Genomic DNA, 8,857 nt, shown 5'->3' with positions numbered 1-8,857 from the left:
AAAATATTTAGAACGTTTTATTTTATGATTGAGCACTTTTAAGACCTTAGTCCCTAATAATTAAATGATTTTATTATGAATTTATGGCGAAAAATAAAATATGGAACCTTTTATGTGACTATTAATAATATTTTTTTAATTTGATTATAATGACTAGCAAATTCAATTAAATTTGAGAAAATACCTGCCTAAGGAATTTTGAAACTTCACGCCATTTCTTTTTTTCTACTTCAAGTTGACTAGTAACTTAATCATCAATTAACGTTTTCTCTTGAATATTTTTCTCAAGAAGCTTCCATTTAATATAGCTGTTACGGTCCCGGTAATAAGCATAGAGTAAAGAAAAATTAATATTTTCAGATTTCAGCGCAAAAGTGAAGATTATTCTATTATTAGATTAAATTAGATTTAATTAATTAAATTACATTAAATTTGTCAAATTGGGAAGATGAAAGTACCAAGGCGCAGACTGTTATTCAACCACCTGTTTGGCGTGAGCCCAACGATCATGATACTGACTGTTACTTTTGCTTATGCAAAACAGGAGGTTTTCCTAAAAAGTATTTGGAGAAGATCGTTTACCCTGATGTAAAAAGTGTTACACCAGCCAAGATTGGTATTAGAAATCACTCTGAAAACAAAAGTGACCGATCAATTCACGAATCAGTGGATACTGACGATCCTAATGGAACTGAAGATTCTTCTTGGGAGTAAAAGACAAAGCTGAGCTTTGCGCTTCAAACGTCAAAGAGAGGAAACTATTATTACCTGGCACTAGAGTAACTGTTTACAGAAATCGAGAAGAAAATTTTATCAAGTACTTTTCAATGGATAGTGGTATTGTGTATTGTAATGATATCGAAGGACTCATTAATTTATATAAAATAAAATTATATACGCCAGAGGATTGGCGTCTTTTCATAGATTTGTCTACAGAAAGTCTGAAAGCAGTACTATTACATAATGGAAATAAGTACGCTGCAATTCCAGTAGGTCACTTAACTACACTGAAAGAATCTTATGATACTTTCCAATTTCTCCTGATAAAAATAAAATACAATGTCCATAATTGGCTTATTTGTGGTGACTTCAAAATGATAAATCTTATAATAGGTTTACAATCAAGAAACATTAAATACCCTTGTTTTCTTTGCCTTTGGGGCAGTCGTGCAATGGATGAACATTGGATAACGGAGAAATGGCCAGACAGATTAGAGTGGACAGTTGGTCAGTATAATGTTGTTTATGAAAGTCTTGTTGATAGTAAGAAAGTATTATTGCCACCACTCCATATAAAACTAGGGTTAATGAAGCAATTTGTGAAAGCCCTAAACACCGAAGGAGAATGTTTTAATTATATCAGATCTACATTTCCGCATTTAAGTGATGCCAAAGTTAAGGAGGGTATTTTTGTTGGGCCTGATATAAGAAAACTTATCAAAGATGATGACTTTATCAAAACAATGACATCTATTGCAAAGGATGCATGGTTGAGTTTCAAAGATGTTGTACAGGAATTTTTAGGAAACAATCGAGGTCCAAAGTTTAGAACTATTGTATCTAGTATGTTAAAGAATTTTAAAAGATTAGGTTGTTTGATGAATATGAAATTACATTTTCTCAAATCTCATTTGGATTATTTCCCAGAAAATGTTGGAGCATTCAGTGAAGAAATGGGCGAATGCTTTCATCAAGACTTTCACCAAAAAGAGCAACATTATCAAGGTCGATGCAATGTAAGAATGATGGCCGACTGTTGCTGGTCTTTGAAAAGAAATGATAATGAGCCTACTAGTCATAAACGAAAGTCTCTTCAACGATCGTTTGACATGAAGCGCGAACGTTTCCATAAGAAAACAAGCAATTAGTTTTATGTTCCTTGGACATACAATCGTGAGTCTTGCCTTAACTGGCTGGGCGTAAGTCTTGCCTTGACTAGCTGGACGATTCAAAGTCTTGCCTTGACTGACTGGGCGATACAACGTCTTGCCTTTATTGGCTAGGCAATTCAAAGTCTTTCCTTGATTGGCTGGAAAATATTAAGTACTTCCTTGCGTGGCTGGACAATCCCAAGTCTTGCCTTAACTTAAATGGCAATAGTAAGTCTTGCAAGATAGGCTGGACAATTCAAAGCCTTGCCTTGACTGGCTGGGCGATAATAAAGTCTTGCCTTTATTGGCTGGAAAATTCAAAGTCTTACCTTGATTGGCTGGGCAATCTAAAGTCTTGCCTTAATTGGCTGGAAAATATTAAGTACTTCCTTGCGTAGCTGGACAATCCCAAGTCTTGCCTTAACTGAATGGAAAATCGTAAGTCTTTCCTTGATTGGCTGGGCAATCTAAAGTCTTGCCTTAATTGGCTGGAAAATATTAAGTACTTCTTTGCTTAGCTGGACAATCCCAAGTCTCGCCTTAACTGGCTAAGCAATCGTAAGTCTTGCCTTGCCTGGCTGGACGATGAAAAGTCTTGCCTTTATTGGCTGGGAAATCCAAAGGCTTCTCATAATTGGCTGGGGAATCTAAAGTCTTGCCTTAATTGGCTGGAAAATATTAAGTACTTTCTTGCTTAGCTGGACGATCCCAAGTCCAGCCTTAAGTGGCTGGAAAATATTAAGTCTTGCCTTAGTAAGCTGGAAAATCCTAAGTAAATTTGCAATATTAAATAAATCATAGTAGTAAAATTTGTTTTTTTTTTTAAGCCATAACTGTTTTCCATATTCGCTCTTCTAGGAGTTATAACAAAAAGCTGAGCAAATCGAAAAGGAACCCCCGAAAACCCCTCAGATAACATTTTCAAGGGACAATGGCATACCATCTCGGCGTTAATGGGTTAATTCGCTAAATTGAAAATTTTCATTTCAAGGTTAGCCCACTTTTAGTGTGGAATTCAATTATTTCATGAAATGTAAAGACTAAATTCGCTGCTCCCAGGGTTAAGTGGGTTAGCCTGCTTATGATTTGGCAGAGGTGATTTCTGGGTTTAGGTGGATTAGCAGGTAGGTGGGTTAACCCACTTGTAGCATGGAACTTCATTATTCCAAGAAAAATATGCGACTAAACTTATTGTTCCCAGAGTCAGGTGGGTTAGAATTCTTGTGACTTCTTAGGGGTGGCTTCTACCCCTAGGAAACGGCTACCGTAGAAATGAAAAGACACGAGTTCCATACTTTTTTTGTTTTATCGTAATGCAAAGTTTGGTTCCAAACGACTGTACGCTTTTTTGTTGGTATTTTGTGCGGGATCCTTTATTCTTTTTTAAAGCCCTAAATTGCGGCCGCCATATTGCATCTTCTAGGGGTTATAACAAAAAACTGACACAGGCAATAGAAAGGGCACCTTCGAAAACCCCTGAGATAATATTTTGAAGAAAAAATATCGTGTTGTCAGCAATAGAGAATGCGTTATATAAATCTGAATACCTCAGCGTTAATGGGTTAAAACGCTCAAATAAAAAATTTTAAATTACAATATTTTGGTGAAAAATAAAGATATCCTAATAAATCTAAGTAGGTTTTAAAGGAGAAGATTAGTACTTTCAAATTCCATATTAGCTTTGTGGTAGACATTTTTCTTGTACAGTTACATAACCTCAAAAACAGCTAAAAACGCGTTTTTTGCACTTTAGGTTAGGATATCTTGAAAACCTGACGTACAGGAACAATTTTGAGTTCGGATTCGGATTCAGTGCATCGAAATCCTTCGGAAATGTTTGGTCTACTTTCTGGCTTTTGACTTTTGTCAAATTTCGTCGGCCTGTGTTATTTAACACATGGAGTATCTTATTTCTCCTCACATGGGAACAGCGCCCTTTAATTTATAGTACATTTGTGTTGATAATAAATTAAATTATAATATAATAAATTAATAATATATTAATAGTTAATAAATTACACAAATAACGCGTTATTGCCAATCACTGATTTTTATGAATTCTTGTCAGAAAACGAACGTTTTTAAATGTCTTTAAAAATTTTTTTGACCAATATAAACTATAATGTATTTTTTTTAAATAAATGCATTCAATTTGAGCTTTTTGGTGTTTCTATTCGAAATTTTCTATTTTTTAACCTAATATTAAATTTAAAAGTATTTAAAGTTAAAAACTAGAATTCAGTTTTTCTTATTATTAACGTTAGATGGCAGCGTATTCGTACACTCTGTTTTCGACGTTTTCGTGGCTTCGAAATTAATGAGCCGGAGGTTTCGATGAAATGGTAGAATTTGGAAGAGTCGGTGGAAGCCAGCAGAACATCAAGCTATCAAAGCTGTCGACTTCCAAAGCGAATATACATGTCCAATACTCACTCACTTACTTACTTGTAAGTAAATTAAAAATTGCTAATCTTGGAAATAAAAACTTATTTTTCGTATCTACTCTTCTTCATTTTTCATATTTTTTAATTCATCTCTAATTTATTTTACTGCGGAGTAAAAAAATCAAATCAAGATCCTAAGAACCACGTATGTACTGGGTGATCTTAAAAAACTTATATCGAGTCGTTGCTATAATCGAAATATATTGTATTAAAATTCTTTTTTCGTAAATTATGTAGATAATACTTTTTAATATATGTGTGTTTTTAATATTTTTCACATTTAAAAAAATAAGTGGAAAGTTAAAAAAAAATTTATTAGATACAAATTTTAGGAAAATTTAATCATTCTAGTTTATTGCTATTCAATCCTTTGTGGAAACGTGGTTGCAAATTGATGTATTTTGTTGTTAACTCGTTTTTTGTTGATGGAAAATTAATCTAGTAATAATAATAGTACCAATTGAACTATTTTATGGTTCATTAAAAATTGATGGCTTTTAGTTGAAAATTCAACGATTTGGTTCAAAATAGATGTATTTTATTGTAAATTCATATTTTGTGTGGAATATTAATCTTCCTCATTGAATTTTATTCGTTAAAAATTCACAAATCTTCACATGTTAAAAGTTTTGTTTAAAATTCGTTTCTTTTTGGGTTAACAATCAATTTTTTTTATTACAAATTTAAATTAAATTAATTTAACACAATTAATAGGTTTTAATTAATAATTCAACAATTTAGTTGAAAATTGTTGTATTTTGTTGTAAACTTGTCTTTTTTTATGGAAACTTAAAAAATTATTTATACTTAAATTTAAAGAAATAGTTTTTTTAAGACGCATGCAAATCTATAATAAGGTTGTTTTTTCCCTTATTCTCCTCTTTTTTCCTTTTTTCAGAAATTCCTCTTTTTCCTCCTGTTTTCAAGAAACTTGCCCTTTTTGACGGAAACCAATAAGATAATTCGTCTGTTTTATTGAAAAGTAATCTTTCTTATCAAAAATTGAACTGTTTTATTGTACATTCGTCTTTTTGGATAGAAAATTCATCCTTCCGGAATGAAAATTCAATTTCTTGTAAATATTGAAATTTTCCCTTAAATAATCATTTTTTTCACTCGGAAATATGACCGCTTGGTTGAAGATTCAATTATTTCGATAAAAATTCAAATATTTAATTTAAATGCAACACTTTAATTTAATTTTTTGTTTATTTATAATTCAACTATTATGTTTAAAAATGAACTATTTTGTTGAAAATTCGTTTTTTTTTGTGGTAAAAATTAATCTTCCTTGGTTGAAGATTTACCTTTTTAGTTGAAAATTCAAGTATGCTTCGTAAAAAGTTGAACTACATTGTTAAACATTTATTTTATTGTTTGAATATTCGTTATGTCAGTTGAAACTTCATCCCTTTGGTTAAAAAATTAACTATTTTGCTGAAAATTTAAAAAAAATGGATATTATTATTCAAAATTGTAGTAGAAAATTAATATTTTTGGTTGAAAATTCATCGTTGTCTTTGAAAATTCAACTATGCTCCGTTTACAGTTGAACTACTTTGTTAAAAATGCATTTTTTTAAGATTCATCATTTCAATTGAAAATTCATCTCTGGTTAAAAAATAAACTATTTTATTTAAAAAATTCATATTTTTTCTTCAAAATTAATCTTTTCAACTGGAAGATTAACTATTCTACTTTTGGTAGAAATTTTTGTTGTTGAAAATTAATTTATTTTGTTGAAAATTCATCTCTTTTAGTAAAAAATAATCTTCTTGGTTGCAAATTCACCCTTCTGGTTTAAGATTTATCATTTCAGTTCATAATTCATGTCATTGGCTGAAAAATAAGCTTTTTAAAATTTTATTTTTTGGTGAACGTTCATCGCTTTAGTTGAAAATTCACCTCTTAGGTTTAAAAATGATCTATTTTCTTGCAAATTCCTTCCATATTGAATTCGATATGGCACGTAAAATAATTTGATTTTAAAGAAATTTATTCCCCTATTTTCGTAAAAAAATCACCTTATTCCCCCAGTTTTGAGAGCATTTAAGGCTGTTAAATATGTAATTAGTTTATTTGAAATTGTATAGGATTTCAAAAATAAAGATCTAAATTTATTTTTTTTATCTCTGCAAAGGATAAAAATGGCTTCACAGAAAAAAACGCAGAATGTAGAAAATTCGCTTCTTAAGGATGATAGAGTGATAAAAAGTACAAACAAATAGGTTTCATTGCAAAGTCACGACAAAAAGCAGAATAATGAACACATGAAGAGGGTAAGTTTTCTAGTTAAATTTCCAGAACCTTGAACATTCTAACATACTATTATATTATATTATACTATTATATTATAAGTTTCCAAAAATAATACATGGCGGTTCGTATTCCAAGCAGACTCAAGTTAGGAAACCTCTGGAATACGATTTAGATTTGGTCATCAATTTACTCTGGGTTGAAGAATCCTTAACGGTAAATCAATATTTGAATTCAGTTTTCAAATTAAAAATAATTATAAACTTATTTTTTAATATATATATTTCTTTATTTATTCATCTATGTATACCCTGCGGTTTTCACATATTTTAACGCTCACAAAAAATCCTTAAAATTTAAGAAACTATGAAAATATGTGCAAACTCTTAATTGTTTAATGCCGTAACGTCAAAATTCATTACCTTAAGTTAATACAGGTACTTAAACTTATACTCTATAAATCAATCGCGTTTTGCTTTCCTGTTTCTTCTTTTTCAAAGCCTCTAACAAACTTGCAGAGGATCAGGTTCGCTTTTCCACTTAAATTTTAAAATACTACATATTGTAGTAAGCATATTGTGTTCTTAAATCCTTTATTTCCTGCTTTCCCCACATTCTCGCATCTTAAATTTATGATATATAACCATTTTATGAATTCTATGGAGATTCCGTTTTTGCCTTTTGCTTTTCCTTTCCTTATTCTGTCTACTACTTTCAATACTTCCTCAAACAATATGTCCCAATTTATTTCCAAGTCAAAATCACCTCCCTGATAGATACAGGGAGGTGCATTCAAGCCGAGAAAATCGGTTCCTCGCTTGTTTCACTCGGCTACCAAAAAGTTTTTCAAAAGATCCTACTCGATGAATCTTTTGTTTTGATCGTGTCGGATCGTCTCGTCATCTAATTATTTAAAATGTTAACTTTTTGGATGTAAAATATTGATTATGTTAAGAAACATACATATTCTCTAAAAATAAAAACACATTTACTTTCATTTATCACAAGCGGAATTTTTTAAAATCAAGTTACTTTAAAAGTTTCAAATGTACTCGACATCGCTCGGTTGAACTAATACTTTCGGGAAACAAGAAGAACCGAGGCGACAATTTTGACAATTGAACTCGACTTTTTTTGTTTAGTATGTTTCTCGTTCCTTCCTCTCTTTCTTTCCTGTTTTTCTTCCTCTACCTGCCATTCCCCATTTCTGTTTCCTGTTCGCCTTGCAGTCCTCATGTTCCCTGTTTCCTTTTGTCTTCAAATATTTTTTCAAGTGGTTAAAAGTATTTTTCATCAATTTCTTTTTTTCTTCATCCCTTCCTTTTACCTCCCTCACCCCTTCTGTTATTTTCGTTTTCTGCTTTCTAGTCACGCCTATCCTTTCTGCTACTTTTTTATGTTATCTATTAGTATGTCCCACTTATTTTCCCACTTCTCTTCGTTTTCCGTTACTCTAATCCCACACTAATCCATAACCTACTCACTCTCCTTCTATTTCTGGTTTCTTTTTATGTTCTCTTCTATTTCCATTATTCTCTCTGGCTCCTTTCCCCGCTTCCCCCTTCCAAGTCATCTTAAAGGTCACTGAAAAATGGTCTGATTCCATTCTCGTTACCACCTCGATTTCATTTACATCCGAGTTTCCTATTTCCTCAGACTCAATTATGCTGTCGATAACCGAACCCCCATCCTCCCCGAGATGCGTCCACTTTTCAATCATTATCAAATCCTGCCATTCATAATCATTAGCCCCATTTCCTCACAAAATTTTAACAATTTGATTACTTCCGCGTTTACAGTTTTGTCTTCGGATTCCCTACTTCTATGATAGTTCGTAGCTAAATCCGTGTCTATGTCGCCACCGCCTATCTCCTCTTCTATCCTTGCATTCCAGTCCCCAAAAATAATTACTCTCTCTCCTTTCTCCTGCATATTTTCAATGACTTCTCTTATTTTTTCAGACACTCTTCAAACCCCTACATTATTATAAATAGATACAATATTCACTTTATTTCCTCAGTTCCCTAGTCCATCTGCTCCAATCACAATTCCACACTCCCAATAAACTATTGTCACGTTCCCACACACATTCTTACGCAATCTAATGAGCTGACCTCCATTGCTCTGTTTTTCTTTTTCTTTCTTACCGCAGCTTTGATCGTCCACATAACATCCTTCTCAAGGGAGTCTAAAAGAACGCCCTCATTTCCCTTCTCAACCCATGTCTGTTACACTATTAATATGTCAAAGGATTTTAAGAAACTCCATACTCCTTTAACCTTTCTA

Source organism: Belonocnema kinseyi, chromosome 7 (genome assembly GCF_010883055.1).
Source record: "Belonocnema kinseyi isolate 2016_QV_RU_SX_M_011 chromosome 7, B_treatae_v1, whole genome shotgun sequence".
Lineage (NCBI taxonomy): Eukaryota > Metazoa > Arthropoda > Insecta > Hymenoptera > Cynipidae > Belonocnema > Belonocnema kinseyi.
The sequence above is the reverse complement of the archived record's forward strand: the minus strand, read 5'-3'. Positions refer to the sequence as shown.